Source organism: Eumetopias jubatus, unplaced genomic scaffold (assembly GCF_037043125.1).
Source record: "Eumetopias jubatus isolate StellerSeaLion01/CBP00866 unplaced genomic scaffold, mEumJub1_p1.0 scaffold_4, whole genome shotgun sequence".
Classification (NCBI taxonomy): domain Eukaryota; kingdom Metazoa; phylum Chordata; class Mammalia; order Carnivora; family Otariidae; genus Eumetopias; species Eumetopias jubatus.
The window spans coordinates 130,352,742-130,372,538 of NW_028274810.1; the positions used below are offsets into that span (position 1 = coordinate 130,352,742).

The 19,797-nt window shown below is 35.4% G+C and overlaps 1 protein-coding gene across 2 annotated transcripts in view; it reads left to right on the top strand.

Moving 5' to 3' along the window:
- Nucleotides 1-19,797, top strand: part of EIF3H (eukaryotic translation initiation factor 3 subunit H) — a 92,046-nt gene that overhangs the window by 37,526 nt on the left and 34,723 nt on the right. The window lies entirely within an intron of this gene.

Consider the following 19,797-nt stretch of genomic DNA (forward strand, 5'->3'; position numbering starts at 1 on the left):
TATACAAAGGAACCCTTCATCCAGCTTCCCTTAATATTAACATCTCATGTAACTGTGGTGCATTTGTCAAAACTAAAAATTGGTATAAAACCATTAACTAAACTGCAGATCTTATTCTCCAGTTTTCCTACTCGTGTTTTCTGTTTTAGGATTTGACCCAAGATACCATGTGCCTTTAGTTGTCATTTCTCGCTAGTCTCCTCTAATCTGTATCTTTTCCTTGTTTTTCCTGACTTTGAGATTTTTCAAAAGTACTCTTAGCTGTTAGGCCTGTTGTCTGTCATTCTGAGTTTGACATTTTCTCATGATCAGATTAAGGTTATGGATTTTGAGGAAGAATACAAGTGAAGTGCCCTTCTCATCATCTTATATAAGGGGCTACCTTAACTCAGCATGGTGATATTAACCTTGGTTACTTGGTTTAGATGGCGACTGCCAGGTTTCTCCATCGAATAGTAACTGTTTTCCCTAGAAGTGAGTCATAAGTCCAGCCCATACTCAAGAGGAGGGGAGGTAAATTCTACCTCCTGTGGTGGGAGGAATATCAGAGAATTTCTGGAGTATGTGAAAAACACCCCAGTAGTTAATAAATATTATGAGGACTGTTGGGTTGTATCTTAATTATCTTTTCAGTTATTATCATTCACTTTTTCTGGCCTGGATTCGCATCAGTTTGTTTCCCTTGAATGTAGCACAGTGGCATGTCGTAAATAGTAAAATATTTATTGAATGGCTAGAACTGAAACAGGGAGTTTGTGAATTGTTTACAAAGCTGAAGTAGTTAAGCTTGATCCTACAGTAGTGAGTGGAGCAGTTTAATAGTGTTTGAATGATATGAAAAAAAATTGTTTTAGTTTCCTTTGTTTTAATTTTGTTTGTGATTAGGGATGTATTCCCTAATTTTAACATATTTAGAAAAAAGTATTTTTTTTCATAGCTTTGAAGGAATACTGATTAGAGTAAAGCAATTTAACAAAATAAATTTAGACCAGAAGTCTTATTTTATGATTAAAGGTACCACCAGTTGAATGTTTTGAGCATACCCTATGTTTAGAAGGGTGGACTTAACTTGGGAAAGCATATAATTTCTAAGTAAATTAGCAGTGATAGAAAAATCCCTTCCCATTTCTCAAAAAAGGTGTTTAAAAGTACCAATGTTATGTTTAACCTAGCTTTTGCATTAAAAATGGACTCTGAGCCCTAAGCATGCTAAATATAACTTCCATATTGGATGGCAGTTTTACTTATGGATGCCTTTCTGGGTTCCTTTCAAACCGTCTTAAATCTTTCTTTTTTTTCTGTTTTTTAAAAGAATGTTGTTTGATCCACTAGAAAGGAACAGTAAGCCATACTTGCATTTGACCATTGGCGTTTTTGCTAAACAGTAGCTAAGGAGTGAAGAGGTTTCTTCTTGAAGAACTTGAAGACTTTAGGAGATTGACAGTTGGTTTTTTTTTTTTTTATGATGTTATGTTAATCACCATATATTACATCATTAGTTTTTGATGTAGTGTTCCATGATTCATTGTGTATAACACCCAGTGCACCATGCAGAACGTGCCCTCCTTAATACCCATCACCAGGCTAACCCATCCCCCCACCCGCGTCAGTTGGCTTTAATCTTCTGTTTCAACTGCTGTGGCCGCCACCCCACAAGGGTGTGTGTTGTCACCTGCTTTTTTCTCTAGGCAGTTCAGCATTCTTGCTCCCAGGCCAGATTATCAATGGCTACTTAAGATTGTTAAAATACTTTGTCTTCTACTTAATTATTTCCATTAAAAAAATTCTACATAGTTATTTGTGATTGATCTTCAGGGCCTTTACGTTTAAAAGAGAATAATCAGAGGGGTGCCCGGGTGGCACAGTTGGTTAAGCATCCAACTCTTGGGTTCAGCTTGGGTCCTGATCTCAGGGTTGTGAGATCTAGTGGGATGCGGGCTCCACCCTCAGTGGGGAGTCTGCTTGAGACTCTCCCTTTGACCTTCCCCCCCCTAAAATAAATAAAGTCTTTAAATATCAGTCTTCCTTCCTTCCTTCCTTCCTTCCTTCCTTCCTTCCTTCCTTCCTTTCTTTCTTTCTTTCTTTCTTTTTCTTTCCTTCCTTCCTTCCTTCCTTCCTTCCTTCCTTCCTTCCTTCCTTCCTTCCTTCCTTCCTTCTTTCTTTCCTTCTTTCCTTCTTTCCTTCTTTCCTTCTTTCTTTCTTCTTTTTAAAAGATTTTATTTATTTATTTGAGAGACAGAGAAAGAACTAGAGAGCACAGTAGGGGAGGAGAAGCAGGCTCCCGGCAGAGCAGGGAGCCCGACACAGGTCTCGATCCCAGGGCCCTGGGATCATGACCTGAGCCAAAGGCAGATGCTTAACTGACAGAACCACCCAGGCACCCCTAAAAAAATTTGTATTTTTAAAAGAGAATAATCAGAGCATTTGTGTGTTCATTTAAATTTGCAGTTTTGGTGAAATTTAAGGAAAAAGTTTGTGGAGCTTAGAGACTTTGAATGTCCAGTGTTACTGATTACAAAAATTATTGGGAAATAGAACTGTGAAGTGGGTGGAAATGTAAATAAATGTCATCAAATCAATACTTTTTGTAATTCATAAAATGATACAGTTGGGTGACTTAAGAATGGTGGACCTATAACTCATTTTTGTAACATAAATGTGTGTGTATGTAAAATTTATATCTAAATTTTTAACAGCCACACTTCTGTTACTGATACAAAAAATGTCTTGCATCTCTCAGTGGAAAAGAGTATTGAACAATGAAATTTAGGAGTAGGCAGCATTAAAGAGGTAGGAATTGACATGAGAGATTAGAAGTTTTCAAAAAGGGAGACTGGTGGGGTGAGCCATTTAGAAATAAAGGCTTTTGGGTGACTGAAGGTACTAAGAGATTCAGGGTGTGCTAATAGTCTTTTAGCTTCAATTTCCTCATTTGTAAAATGAAGACAATTGACTTATAATAAAGTATCTATTAGTTGTGACCATTTTGTTAAATAGTTTGGCCTTTATATCATTAACATTGAACAACTATGAAGGCTTTTTATGATTATTATGTTCAGATCTGTTTTAAGAAAAAATATTAAATTAGAGGAAGATCATCAGAATATTGATAGTGAGGATGAAGAGAAGGGGTAGATATGAGAAATTTGATGTCTTCTGAGTAAAGGGGTGGTTTGCATTAGTGAGTGACAGCTAACTTGTAGGCTGGGCTTATGAGGATCTGGAAATTGTGGCTTAAACTCATTTTGGAATGCCATGCGTTTTATTTCTCTGAATAATCAGCCTTTGTCACATTTATTTTATATCAGATTGATCAGTTTATTAAAGCTATGGTAAAAATAAGGTCGCCTTGGTGGCTCAGTTGGTTAAGCATCTGGCTCTTGATTTCCACTCAGGTCATTATCTCAGGGTCCTTAGATTGAGCCCTGTGTCAGGCTCTGTGCTGAATGTGGAGCCTGCTTGAGAGTCTCACCACCCCGCTTTCAAAAAAAAAATAATAAGGCTATGGTAAAAATTATTTGGTATGTGAAATCGGAGCTACCCAGTAGCCATGATTGTGGCCCTCTGGTGTAGTGGTCAAGGCAGGCTCTGATGTTAAACAGACTTGGCTGCATTTGAATTGATCTGATTTGTGAGTATGATAATACCATTTACCATTCTGGGTTGTTCTGAGGATTAAGTAAGAATGCATATAAAACAGTAAGGTGCAGTGCCTGACTCATGGTAAATACTGAATGAGCAGTAGGTATTGTTATATTTCACAATTTTGGGTACATTTGGGGTAAGATTTTGGGTTCATTGTATGCCTGGAGCCATATGAAATATACAGGATCTGTCTTCCACCATAGCATAATTTAATTTAATTGGTTGAGATTATACTTATCAAATTTCAAGATCAAGCCTTATTGAGTAGACTAATTTGCATTGTATAATACAAAGTAATCAGGGCAAGTTGAAATTTAGATTTTTAAACAGTATGATATTTAATAGGAACAAATAAAGGTTTAGGCCTTGAGGGAAGAAACATAAACCATTACTAATTCAGTGTGAGGAGGACAGGCTTAGCTAGAGATTTCTGGTAAAGGGGGTAAAAAAAAAGTTTGTAATATAATACAGTGGGAACCTCACTCTTTGTAGCGGTTTTAAGGAACCTCCTTATAATGCCAATTTAATTCACAAGCTCACTGGTGGAGTGGTCATCCTTACAATGCCAGTTTAATTCACAATCTCACTGGTGGAGTGAACTCCAGTTTGTTCCCAGTGTGTAGGAAGGTATTTATTGGTAGTAAAACAGAAGAGGAAAGGGAGCAGATCTATCAGCATTGGTGAAGGTGGGTGAAGACAAAAACAGGTCTTTAGAATCCCATTTTTTTGCAAAGATGCATGCATTTTAAAAAATTAAACTTTTTTAAAAACCTAAAAATCTATCTTTTTAAAAAATTTAATGCAGGCCCAGTATTTCCCCTGGGGGGGGCAGATCTGCAGCCTGTTGGAAAAGCTACAATGAGACTACCACTTCTGTGCCCTTATTGCATGAATGTGTTATAATATGGGGAGGCGTGGTGTCCTAGGCTTTTTTGTTTGACTGCAGGTACTACCTTAACTACTTTTTGTTTTGCTTTTTTTCTTTAAAAAATTTCTGGTCTCTGCTTTTCATTCTGTTTTTAGAGGTAGGCTGTTCTTCCTATACGTTTTGTAGTCAGATTTACAGATCATCAATTTTACCCTCACAAATTACTTTGTTTGGTTTTTGTTTCTCAAGAAGACTAAGCATGATACAAGGATTAAATATATGATTATATGATAGAAATTCAGTATCATGCTAACAACAAAAACAACAAACTGAATTGTAAATATTCTGAAGCCCTAGTTATGGGACCCTATATTTTAGATAGCAGTAACAAATTATTTCGGAAGCAATTTCTGTAGTGCCTTGGAATCTAATCCTTGATGTAGTCATGAAATTTGCTTATCTTCCATCAAACTTAATCACTATTCCTAATTATGAATTATAGTAGAGCTAGAAAACTTTGAATAGTGTCAGGCAAGAACCATTTATGAATATTTGGCCGGGGAGGGGGGCAAGGGTAGGGGGGTATTTGGAAATTTCGTAAGCATCCTATTTAAAAACTTTTCAATTTAATCATGTATTTATAGGTATATATATTCATGGTTTCCTTTTTTATTTAATGGGTTATTATATGTTACTGTTATTTATTTTGATGTTCATTTTATCCCCAGTTTGATCAGTAGGATTCCATTCAAGGTAGCTGTGGCCTTTTGCAATGTCCTCATCAGTTATTTGAGCATCATTTCCTTGCTCTCTGACATAACATGATATTCCAGACTCATTTTGTACTTCCCTGTCACAGTTCTGGATTCAGTCATTCTCAAAGGAGCCCTTATTCTCCTCGAGAAGAATGGTATTTAGAAGATGAGAACTGGGCACTGAGTGTGCTCATTGCTGTTGGAGTATCACTTCTTCTGGCCTTTTATGCTGACAGAGTTAGGGAATGTATGTATTTAAGGTGGTGCCTCAATGGGTGTCTCTTGATTGAATGGGGGCCCCCAAACATGGGGCAACGATCTGGTGGTGGAAGCTGGTGGCGCCGGTGGTGAAAGAATTCATCCAAGGCAGAACAAAGGCAATAGAAGTTTATTGAATACACCACAAGGAAGCAGTGGGTAGGACAGCAAAGCAGAGACTCTGCGGGAAGGTGGTAGAGGGTGGGGAGGACTGTAGTTAAAGGGGAAAAGTGAGGAGGTGTGGGAACATATGGAATTGTCCTTTTTTAGTACATGTGTCCAGGTGTAAGTAACCGATTGGTCAGCTAGGGCTTATGGATATTTTCAGGTGAGTCGCCTATGGGCCTGCTTGTGTTCAGCCAGGGGATAGGGGGTCATTGTAGGCCCTTCTACCTTACTCAGGTTTCCATCACTCAAGTTGGTTGCCTTTAAAGCAGCCTCTGCACCATCCATGGGTTGCCTTGCCTTCCTTACCCTGCTCAGATGCTGACTTTTCCAACTGTCTTCCACCTCCTACCTTCCTCACTTTCCTGAGTCTCTGACTCCCCATGTCAGCCGTCCTCTTGTGGGGCTGCCTCTCTTACCCTGTTTTAGGCTTGGACATCCTCCTCATTGTTTGGGCTGTAACACTCTGCTTTGGGCCATTGTAAACCATCTGTCCCCCAAACTGTGGACCTTTTCTTTAGAAAAAAATGTATTGTGCATAGTTAAGCACAAGAATTTATGAGGTTGATCCTAGTTTTTAGGGCCTTTGCATCAGGTGGGATTTTCTTATTGTTGTTTAAAGATGGTGTGGGCATGATCATGGGATGAATAAAGGAAATATGAAGAGAAACTTTTATTTTCTCATTCCCTATTATTATGTTGCAATACACCTCCATGAATTAGTTTTAGCTCATGCTTCCTTTGAATGATTAAGCTATCTGCATCACATAGTATCTCTATCTCATCTGAACATAATTTAGTTTTAGGAAAACTTACAGGGAGAGGTAACAGAACTACTTCTCAAGACTAATTTACGTATAGGCCGAAGATTTCAGTGTAATAAAAACAAAACAAAAAAGAAAATCATGAAAGAACTAAAGAAAACATGAGTGAATTATATAATATGCAGTCTCAGATTAGGATAATATCTTTTGGTGTATGACACAGAACCCAGAAGGCATAAAATGCATGGCTGATAATTCAAAAAAATAAAAATTAAAACATCTGTATGGCAAAGTGAAAGAAACATTTATAGTTCAGCACGGACAAAAAGCTAATTTCTTAATTATGTATAAATCACTTTTACAAATCAGATGGGGGGAAAAAGAAAACAAGGAGACCACTGGAAACAGTGGGCCAAAGATGATTCAGACAGTTCACAGGAAAAGATTTGCAAATAGCTCAACCTTATTCATGATAGAAGAGACGCAATTTAAAATTACAACAAAATTTGTCACCCTTTAGATTTGTAAAGATTAGAAAGTTTTGTAGCACACTGAATTTGACAAACGCTTTGTAGGGAAACGGGGCCACTCTTACATTGCTGATGGGGGTTTAAGTTGGTACAAACTATATGAAGAGAAATTTGGCAATACAAATTTTTCCCTTTTTCCAAAAGTAGAGTGTTTCTATGAAAGCTTTTTTAAGCTGAAATGATATGAAGTGGAAAAAGTAATTACCATTAATTTATATGGAGAAATTTCTGAGTGTTCCCAGACCCAAAAAATAATCTCTTAGGCTGTTTTGATGCTTTAGGACACATCTTGCTAATGGATGCATAAAATCAAGATAAAGCGTAGATGCTCACAGACATAGTTCAGAGCTATGGCGGCTTGATGCTGAGATGCTGAATGTAGGTCCTGGGGAAGGAGCTTGGAGGTGCCACTCTCACTGCTTGGGATACTTGTTGCAAAACAAATTCTGAACAGTTTTTACTTTTTGCCTTTTTTCTGTAAAAGTGAAAATCTTGTTTGAATTTCTTTTAGTGGTCTTTTGTAAAAGTGAAGTGGTGTAACATGAACTTTTGAAAAGTGGGGGATACCAGTATCAAAAATGGAAATATTTGCTCACAGTTCTTTACTTTGAAATTTCCCTTAAGGGAATTTGATTTACATGTTTTCTTACACATACTTGAAGTGATGTACATACAAGAATATTTATTACAGGAATGTGTAATATCAGAAGATTGAAAAAACTTTAATGTCCACCAGTAGGAGAATGATTAAAATATTTTATATCCATTCAGTGGGATGCCACACATCTGTACAGATACATGAAAAACTTTATGAACAGGTGTGGAAAATCTCTGAGACATATTTTTAAGGGAATAGTTTTGGAGTGTTTTTTTTTGTATGCTACCATTTGTGTTGAAAATATGTTAATTTATGTATCCTTACAGATAATAGGCTTGTATAAATAGTATAAATATAGACTGCCTCTTTAAGGATAAATATACTAGAAAGAGGGTGAAGTCTGAATGAGGGGCATAGGAGTGTGAGGAGAATCTACTTTTCATTTTGCACCTACTGAATTTTGGAACAGGCATGTATAACTTGGGGAGGGGATCTTATTGAATTAATGTAAGTGGGCAAATACTTTTATGTTAACCTACTCTGATGTTGATGTGTCAAGCTGTTTCCTTGGTTACTGCCTAGTGTCTATCTTAAGCGTAAATGACTTTCCATTTGTTGGCTGAAACTTTATTTTTTGAGTGTGTCTTGGGAAGAGAGATTTAATAGATAAAACAAATTTTATATAAAAAATATAAATTTTCATTTAAACTGCTCTACAGTGGACTCCTACATTCACAGATTTTAATTCTTACTTCTGTCATGGGTTCAGAGTGATTTAGTGAATTGGCCTAGCAGGCTGCCCAGTTTTGTATTCAGCATCCACTTATCAATGGAGCAATGTGATTCTCTGTTAATTATGTTGTGGGTGATTCCATTTGAAAAGCATTAAAACTTTGTTTATTTCTGGAAAAATGGCCCTGAAAATAGCCACCCCTTACTCTTAGGGAGGCTGTTCTGTTAAGCTATCACTTATAATTATGAACAAACAGTTACTAAGATTTGCTGATAAAACTGATGCTGATGTACTTATAAGATTAATAAGATTAAAAATGTACTTTTTCACAAATTGAATATTCACTGTATTTTTGGATATACTTTACCTCTATTTGGTAATGTAACAACGAAATTTGTTATTTTGACTTCCTAATATATTCTTGCATCATTGTTACTGAAGGCCAGAAACTTACCTAGTTTTCAGGAGGCATAACATTTTTGTTTAATTGCATGCTTTTCTGGACATGAACTTTGGATGTATAAAGATTTGGGCCTTAAGAAATCTTTTTTACAAAGTTAGTTACTTTGGCCTATAAATTGATTTCGGTTTATTCCCAAGTAGAAAGAGGTAAGCAGGAATTGACATAAAGATAAAATTAATTTAAGCTTTATGCCAGATAGAAGAACTTGGGATTTATTAAGAAGACACAGTGGATTATAGAAACCAAATTGAAGACTTGCTGTTCTCTTAGTATCTCTTAAATTTGATATTGAACTATTTTAATACTTTACCTTGGAGAACATATTCATTAAGCATATATTGTGAACAGTATTTCTAAATAAATGTCTCACAGTTTTGTAAAACGAAAATGCAATGAGAGTGGCAGGAAAAGGGTTTCTTTTTTAAAGGACAGATTATACTTTTTTCTGGAGCGCTTTTTAATTGTGCTTGTGGAACCCTGGTTTAATCCTTACTATTGTACCAAAACATTCTCTAAATGTTTTGCCTAAGTTCCAGTTAGGTTAGATTTGAAAACTATATTTACTTTTAGTCAAAGGTAATAAGCTAGGTGGTCTTTTCTATGAATCAGTAAGATGTAATTGGTCTTTATAAGTTTATATATATATTCTTCATATATATATATAAAAGCATCTATTATAGCATATATATAAAGGCATCTATTATAGCATATTTATATATGTATATACATAAAATCAAGGTCCTGAAAAAAAAATAACATCATTTGTACTTTTGTAAATCTCATGGTCTTTTAAAATGTACTGAGAATTTGCCATTAAGAGGAATCTTGGGTAAGTCTTTATGAAGTGGATGATTCTTTCCTTCAGTTTCTCTTAGGTTTTTTCATACTGTTGAAATCATGTTGAACTTCTATTAGATTTAGGAAGCCTTTCAGAGTGCTTGCAAAATTATGTGTATATATTTCTTTGCTTATCCTTGTGGTTTGTTAGATTTAGTTTGGTCCAGTAGGTAAAATACATGGCGTTAGAGTGGAATCCATGGTAGGATTCATAGGAGATTGCTACTAGAAAGCAAGACCTTATCCACCAGCGTAAAACAGTGAGCATTGGGTAGAGGGAATTAATATTCATGATTTCACTAGCTGTAAGAAAACCTCTCATCCAAGTGGAATAATATACAAATTATTGTGTTTATACTTACATCCGACAAAATAGACTTTAAAACTAAGACTCTAATAAAAGACCAAGAAGGACACTAAATAAAGGGAACATTTCAACAAGAGGATATAATAGTTGTAAATATTTATGCACCCAACATGGGAGCACTCAGGTACATAAAGCAGTTAATAACAAACATAAAAGAAGCAATTAATAGTAATACAGTAATGATAGGGGACTTTAACACCTCACTTATGTCAGTGGATAGACCATCCAATCAGAAAATCAGGAAACAGTGGCTTTGAGTGACACATTGGAGCAGATGCATCTAACAGAACATTCCATCCTAAAACAGCAGAATATACTTTCTTTTCAAGTGCACATGGAACATTCTCCAGAATATACCACATATTAGGCCACAAAATGAGTCTCAACAAATTAAAAAAGATTGAAATCATACCATGCATCTTTTCTGACTGCAGTGCTATGAAACTAGAAAATAACCACAAGAAAAAGTCTGGAAAAATCACAAGTACATGGAGGTTAAATAACATGCTGCTGAACAGTGAATGAGTCAACCAAGAAATCAAAGAGGAAATTAAAAAATACATGGAGATAAATGAAAATGAAAAAACAATGGTCCAAAATCTTTGGGATGCCGCAAAAGTGGTTCTAAGAGGGAAGTTTATAGCAATACAGGTGTACCTCAAGAAGCAAGAAAAATCTCAATCTAATCTTACACCTAAAGGAGCTAGAAAGAGAAGAATAAACAAAACCCCAAACCAGCAGAAGGAAAGAAATAATGAAGATTTGAGCAGAAATAAACAGAATAGAAACTTAAAAAAATAGGTCAGTGAAACCAGGAGCTGGTTCTTTGAAAAGATCAACAAAATTGATAAACTTTTAGCCAGACTCAGAAAAAAAAAAAGAGGACTCAAACAAAATCAGAAATGAAAGAAGAGAAATAACAACCAACACCATAGAAATACAAAGGATTATAGAGAATGTTATGAAAAATTATGTGCCAACAAATTGGAAAACCTAGAAGAAATGGATAAATTCCTCAAAACGTATAACCTCCCAAAAGTGAAGCAGGAGAAATAGAAAATTTGAATAGACTGATTACCATCAATGAAATTGAATCAGTAATTGGAAAAACTCCCAATAGGTAGTAAAGGACCAGACAGCTTTACAAGTGAATTCTTCTGAAGATTTAAAGAAGAGTTAATACCTACTGTTATCAAACTATTCCCAAAAATAGAAGAGGAAAGAAACCTTCCAAATTCATTCTGTGAGGCTAGCATTACCCTGTTACCAAAAATCAGATAAGGACACTATAAAGAAGAACTACAATATCTCTGAATATAGATCCTTAACAAGAATCCTCAACAAAATATTAGGAAATCAAATTCAACAATACGATAAAAAAATTATTCATCGTGATCAAGTGGGATTTATTCCTGGGACACAAGGGGGTTGAGTATTCACAAATCAATCAACATTATATATCACATCAAGAAGAGAAAGGATAAAAACCATATGATCATTTCAAGAGATGCAGAAAAAGCATTTGACAAAGTATGACATCCATTCATGATAAAAAACCCTCAATAAACTAGGTTTAGAGGGAACATACTTCAACATATGAAAAACCCACAGCTGATACCATATTCAGTGGGGAAAAACTGAGAGCTTATCCTCCAAGGTCAGGAACAAGATATGGATGTCCACTTTTACCACTTTTACTCAACATAGTACTGGAATTCCTAGCCACTGCAGTTGGGCAAGAAAAAGAGATAAAAGGCATCTGGATTGGTAAAGAAGAAGTAAAACTTTCACTATTTGCAGATGACTGATTCTATATAAGAAAAACTCTGAAGACTCCACCAAAAACCTCCTAGAACTGATAAGTGAATTTAGTAAGTTCACAGGATACAAAATCAATACACAGAAATCCATTGCATTTCTATACACTAATAATGAAGCATCAGAAAGAGAAATGAAGAAAACAGCCCCATTTTCAATTGCACCAAAAATAATGAAACATGTAGGAATAAATTTCACCAAAGAGATGAAAGACCTGTACTCTGAAAACTATAAAACATTGATGAAAGAAGTTGAAGATGACACAAACAAATGGGAAGATATTCCATGCTCATGGATTGGAAGAATTAATGTTGTTAAAATGCCCATTCTATCCCTACCCAAAGCAATCTGCAGATTTAATGCAGTCCCTGTCAAAATACCAACGGCATTTTTCATAGAACTAGAACAAACAATCCTAAAATTTGTGTGGACCCACAAAAGACCCTGAATAGCCAAAGCAATCTTGAAAAAAAAAATTGGCTATATCATAATCACAGATTTCAAGTTATACTACAAAACTGTAGTAAACAAAACAGTATTGTACTGGCACAAAAATAGACACATAGATCAATGGAACAGAATGGAGAGCCTAGAAATAAACCCACAGTTATATGGTCAGTTAATCTTTGACAAAGCAGGAAAGAATATACAATCGGAAAAAGACGGTCTCTTCAACAAATGGTGTTGGGAAATCTGGACAGCTACATGCAAAAGAATGAAACTGGACTACTTTGTTATACCATACACAAAAATAAACTCAAAATGGGTTAAGCACCTGAATGTGAGACCTGGAACCATAAAAGTCCTAGAAGAGATCACAGGCAGTAATTTCTCTGGCATTGGCCACATCAGCATTTTTTTTCTAGATATGTCTCCTAAGGCAAGGGAAACAAAGGCAAAAGTAAACTGCTTGGACTACATCAAAATAAAAAGCTTCTGCACAGCGAAGGAAACAATCAACAAAACTAAAAAACAGCCTACTGAATGGGAGAAGATATTTGCAAATGACATACCTGATAAAGGGTTAGTATCTATATAAAGAACTTCTACAACTCAACACCCAGAAAGCAAATAATCCAGTTGAAAAATGGGCAGAAGACATGAACAGACATTTCTCCAAAGAACATATATAGATGGCCAACAGACACATGAAAAGATGCTCAACATCACTAATCATCAGGGAAAGGCAAATCAAAACCACGATTAGATATTACCTTACATCCCTCAGAATGGCTAAAATCAAAGCCACAAGAAATAAGTGTTGATGAAGATGAAAAGAACCATTGTGCACTGTTGGTGGGAATGCAAACTGGTGCGGCCACTGTGGAAAGCAGTGTGTAGGTTCTTCAAAAAGTTAAAAATAGAATTATGATTCAGTAATTGCACTCTTGGGTATTTATCCACAAAATAAAAAACTAATTCGAAGGGATACATGCACCCCTATGTTTATGGCAGCATTTTTTATACCTAAGACAAATTATGGAAGTAGCCTAGGTGTCCATCAATAGATGAATGGATAAAGAAGATAGTGGGATATATACACAATGGAATATTACTCAGCCATATAAATGAATGAACTCTTGGCATTTGCAACAACATGGATGGTTCTGTGGAGTATAATGCTAAGTGAAATAAGGCAGTCAGGGAAAGACAAGTAACACATGGTTTCACTCATGTGGAATTTAAGAAAAAGAAGAAAAAAAGATATAAACCAAAAAAACAGACTCTTAATTATAGAGGAAAGACTGATGGTTACCGGAGGGAAAGTGGGTGGGGGGATGGGTGAAATAGGCCAAGGGCTTAAGAGTATACGCTTACTTGATGAGCCCTGAGTAATGTATAGCATTTTTGAATCATTATATTGTACACCTGAAACTGATATAACACTGTATATAAACTGTACTGGATTTAGAATAAAAACATAAAAAAATTATTGTGTCTAATCTATCAAACCTTAAAATTGAAAATAGAAACTTTATACACCCCTCCCCCCATTTTTAATTAGATGGGCATTTCTTTTGTAGGATTCATTAAAAAAAAGTTTTATGTAGGTAGAGCTTATTGGTAGTGGTGTTTTGAGGCAAAATTTAAACAGTTGAAGAATATGTGGTAAGCAGGAAATGTAGGTTTAGTTAGTACATGTTGAGCAACCAAAAAAGTGCATGTGACAGCACATATATTTTGAGTGTCTTCAGAGCTTTTTAAGTACACCGTCCCTCTACTGAAAGCCAGGTTTGTAGAGAATGGGGAGTGAGTCAAAACTAAAAGGTGGCATTTTGGTCTTGAACTGGAGTCCATCATATTAACAGCATTTCATTAAATATGTGATACGTGTATATATATATATCATGGATACAATGTGCAAATGGGTTGTTATTTATAAATGGAAAATGAAAGTTGTTCTTACATTTCCTAACTTAATTTAACCAAATGTTTGATCTCCTTAGGACTGGCCATCAAACTTAGTAATGTAGTAAACTGTGTTTACCCTATGGCTGTTACTCTCTGATTTAAGAATGCTGGGTAACAACAAAGTTAACCTGAATAATAAACATTGGGGTTGAATATATGCTCTGAGACACAACATTATCACTAATTTTGATTTGAAAATTACTATGGACTTAGCCATGATACATATTCATATTGCTCTCACATTTTATTTGCTTCTCAGAGCCTTTAATGTATGGAGAATAATGGGTTTTGTATTCACTTGCTTAATGTAGCAAATATCCTTAAAACGTTTACTACCTGTGTTTTCACTTTTTATTTAAGATGAATGCAGAGAGCAGAACTAATCTTTGAGTATTTGCTTATCTAATTATATTAGACATTTTTATTCTATACACTGAAAATTTGAAGAAAAGTAGGTTATAATTAAATCCCAGTGTAAATCAGTCCAGATATGGTAGTTAGGATGAGAGTAAGGTTTCAGCAATCTGGAAGAATTAATAAATCTAGTACTCCCTTTCCTAGGCTTATTAAATGTCTGCTATAGCAACCTTCAATAAGTTGCCTCAGCTCAGAATTTCTTTTCAAATCTCGTTTTTTCTTTTTTTTCCCCCTAGTATATTTCCAACAAGTGCTGTTATTGGTGGGCTTGAGGGATAAAGGAAGAGAGGAGCTGTTTTTCTTTTTGATTGTTTAGTTCAGAAATTTATAGTCATTTAAAAATATAAATTAAGTTATTCCACCATCTACATTATTACTTCTAAACAGATGAGGCTAGAAAAATTGTTCTTATCTGTATTAACGAATTCTACACCTTTTGTTTTTTTAAGAGAGGTAGAGAGAGAGAGGGTGAGGAGGGACAGAGGGTGAGGGAGAGAGAGAATCTTAAGCTGACTCCACGCCCAGCATGAAGCCCATGTGGGGCTCGATCCCACGACCCTGAGATCATGACCTGAGCCACCCAGGAGCCCCTTTAACAGCTTTTTTGGGGTATGATTCCTGTACCATATAGTTCATTTAAGTGTACAATTCATTGTTTTTTAGTATATTTACAGGTATGTGTAGCATCACAGCAATCAATTTTAGAACATTTTCATTACCTCACAAAGAAACCTTGTACCATTAGCTATCATCTCCCTTCCCCCACTTTCACCTCTAGCCTTAAACAACCACTAATCTACTTCCTGTTTCTTTAAATGTCCCTGTTTTGTACATTTCATATGCATGGACTCATATCTGTGTGGTCTTTGTGATCGACTTCTTTTACTTAGCATGTTTTTAAGGTTCATCTCTATTGTAGCCTGTGTTAGTACTTAATTCTTTTTTTGGTATACATATTTTTAAATTGTAAAATATACATATAACAAAACTTGTCATTTAAACAATTTTTAAATGTACAATTAAGTGCATTAATTACAGTCATTATGTTGTACAACCATTAGCCCTATTTCAAAACTTTGTCATCACCCCAAACAGAAACTCTGTGTCTGTTTAGCAAGAACTTCTCATTACTTTTCCTTGCAGCCCCTGATAACCTTTAATCTACTTTCTGTCTGTGTGAATTTGACTTTTCTAGCTACCTCCTATAAGTAGAATCATACAGTATTTGTCCATTTGTGTCTGGCATATTTCCTTCAGCATTTTTTCATGTTCATCCATATTGTAGCATTTATCAGAACCTCTTTGTTGTGGCTGAGTAATATTCCACATTTTGTTTATTAGTGGTTGGACATTGGGCTATAATGCTTCTGTAAGCATTTGTATACAAGTTTGTGTGTGGATATTATGTTGTAATTTCTCTTGGGTATATACTGAGGAGGGAATTGCTGGGTTGTATGGTAACTATGTCTAATCAATTAAGGAAGTACCAGACTTTTCTAAAGTGACTGAACCATTTACACATTTTTTTTTTAAATCAAGATACTCATTAATTTTGAGCTATTTACCTCATTTAAAAAAACATTACTTCCCATATCCCATTTAACAACACGTTTATTCCATAATATGTTTACAGGAGAAGTACCTAAAACAAATGTGGTTTAATGAATAATTATAAAGCCATCATCCACATAACCACTACTTTGGTCAAGAAATAGAACATGGATTGCGCACTGAATCTCCATTAGTGTTATGCCTGATCACATTCTCCTTGTGTTTCCCCCTAGAAGCAACTAGTTTTTTGACATTTCTCGACTTAATCTTTTATAGTTTTGCCAGCTATGTTTGTATCTATTATGAATTTAGTTTTGTTTGATTTTGAACTTTATAAATGTAATGACAGTATGTATTTTCTTTATGTCTTGCTTCTTTTATTCAGCATTATATTTGTGAGGTTCATCCTCTGCAGTTTATTCATTTTCCACTGTTGTATTCTATTGTGTGAATATATCACATTTTATTTATTCATTCTGTCCTCACTGGGCATTTGAATTGTTTCCAGTTTTTATGTGAAATTTCTACATTTTTAAGAGCACTGCACATATCAAGACATTTTGTATGCTAAAGTTGGCCATTTACAACCCTTATTTAAAGTATGAATACCAGAGAGATTAGACACCATTCTGTATTTAGAGCTAGTACTTGAGCATATTCAGAAGAAGGCATTTCAGTGCTGTCTAATATGTTTATGGTAAGTTTGACAATAGTTGTTTGTTACAAAATTTTTGGAACTTTTCCCTTGTTATTCAAATATTTCTTTAGTTTTTCCCCATAGTATGAATATCATAGATAAAAGTGAGGGAAATGAGTTAAATTGGACTGACTAAATATGGTTTTTATCTTTATTTTTTTATTTCTTTGGACTGACAGTAACATTTTGTTGTGTTGCATTTAAGCTGTGGTCAGAATGTGTCTCTTGACCTTTTGAAGTACTTTATTTTTAACTATCCTTAACTTGTATTATAAGTATATATGGGCAGTAGTCAGACCTGATTCATTCTAGATTGGTGTCTTGAGCATTGTAGGTTTCTTATGTGAATGAATGATTGCTTTTGTGACCAAGTTTCTATTATAAGTAACTTTAAAAGGAATCATGAAGTATATGCATAATTTAGCAACCCTCATTGATAGAGGTTTTTAAAATTTAGGTGGTTTTCAATAGATTTGAAAATTATTCCAGAAATGAAAATAGCCGTGGGAAAAACAGTTTGGAAACGATGCAGTTTTAAAAGCCTATAAAAATGCTCCAGATTAAAACAAAGGTCTGGCCCTTCTAACTTAAAAAAAAAAAAAATAGAGCCAAGTAGAAAACACTTCATAAAGCCTGTCCAATGGCTGCATTAATTTTTCTTGAATTCCTACATCTATTTGTCTTTAGATGATACGGTAGTAACAAAATAATGTACTTATAAATTGTAGCAGTTGTTTATTTGAAAACTTGCTGGTTGCACTGTTGATTTGTGGATTTTGTGATACCAGTTTGTGATTTGTGTCTCTTGCTGGGGCTCCAAGGGTGGGGCAGGCGGGATGTGGATTTCTAGTCCTCTTCTTGAATATAAGCTTTGTTGATTCTTACGAATTAAAATTGTTTTGAGATAATCTGTTAATACGGTATACAACCTAGAATGCTTTTTGGAATTTTGATATCTTCTTGATGGCACACTTAGTTTTTGCATGAGCCCCCTTTAAAGGTAACATATGAAGTTGTTGAGTGTATTCCATTTTTCATGTTAACTGCTCAGGCTCTCCACATACCTAACTTCAGGCCTTTCTTATCATCTGTGGCCTGAATTACTGCAGTAGCCCCATAATAGATTTCCTTGCCCAAGTCTTTCCCTTTTTAGTCCATCTTCCACTCCAAAGTGATGCCTTAAAACAGAAGTCTGACCGTATCACCCCCCCCCCCGCCCCCCCTGCGCTTAAAACCCTTCTCTGGCACCTTCTTGCCTGCACAGTAAAGTCCAATTCTCCCTGGCCTGTGGCCCTTTGAGATTTGGCTCAGGCCTGTGTTTCCGCCCTATTTCTTGTTCTTTCTCCTGTGCCCATGATATAGTATGAAATTGTGTATAGAGTGCCCTAAAAATTCTGTCTTTCACACTTCTCTGCCTTTGCATAGAGGTTTTCTCAGGCCAGAATACTGCTCTCACTTTTTCTGCCTGGCAAGCTCTTGCCTATCTCTTAGAAACTAGCACAGGTTTTGAAGCTCTGTAAAGTCTTTTCTGTTGCCCCTGTTCCCATAGTCCCCTGTGCGTTGATTCTGCACCCTATATATCTATTGAATTTATCACAGGGTATTGTTAATATGACTTTCTTACCTACTGTGAACTGCTTGAAGGCAGGGCCTGTGTCTTGAGTCAAGGCTGGCTGTCAGCTTTTACTGTAACGCCTAGGAATAGAAATGGGTTCTCAGGAAATGCTGTAGAAATCATCTGGAGTTGGAGTTGGAATTCATTCTGTAATGATTTTGATTATCTTTTCACAGTCTCCTGTTTTTAATGTAAAATGGGTGATTTGAGCCAATTTGGTCACTCATTTTTTTATTTTCTAGGTTATGTAAGACTGTATTATTCTTTCTGGTTAGTAGGTAGTTAAGATACACACAGAATCACCACACATAAACAAAATTTCACTCCACAGAGCTTATCATTGACTTTGAACTTGGTGTAAAATCAATTCCTGATGTCATGCTAAATGTTTTATATTTTAAGTAATATGGTTTTAATCCAGAATATGGAACCCAAAATAAGTGTTGAAAATAACATTTGTAAACTATCCCCTAAGGCTTTGTGATTAGTTCTTTAGTCCAGTAGTTAAGCAGCAGAAATGGGAAGTATCCATTCTCTTCATTGATAACTTCCTGTGTTTAATAGTAGGATTAGTCTGTAATTGTGTTCTCTTTTCTACTGTCAGTAAAGTTTATTGTATTAAAATGTTGGGTAAAATGCAGTGTCTCTTTCATGAGTACTAATGGAAGTAGCTGATAGTGTGAGGTGATGGAAACATTTTATTTCTAAACACTTTCAGTTTGCAGTTGATTTCTATTACTCTAGGGAACTGATCCTTCACAGCTGTTAGAAAATGTAAGTGGGTTCCTTTCCTGCTGTGCAGATCTTTCCTTGTTTGGGAACCTTTGATGGCACAGTAGGGGCTTTTAAAAGTGTCACAAATGTAAGGCAATTTATACTGCAGTAAGTGTAGAATTTTGTTGTTGCTGTTTATGGCAGAAAATTGAAAGTTAAAAAAGTAAATGGAGGAGAAAGGCTGCTGAGCATCGTGTGCTTATAAAGGCAGTCTTTTTTTGAGTTAATAATGCCATCTCTTCTGGTTATCTGGACTTGTTAGTTTTCCTTCCCTGTTTCTTCTACTCTAAATTCCCTTATTGGTGAATTGAAAATAAAAGCAGAATAGATTGATGAATCGCAGACAAGAAATAGCATACATCCTGTCTTGATTAATGCCTATGTTAATGTACTTGGGGGAGGGATGTAATCAGCAATCACATGGTAGACGGAGTCTATTAAATAGGTATGTGTTTTGAGCTGAAGTGTGTACTTACTACAGAAATATTTCTCCGAGTACTCTGTTGAGGCCTAGTTGTTAGCATGTTGCT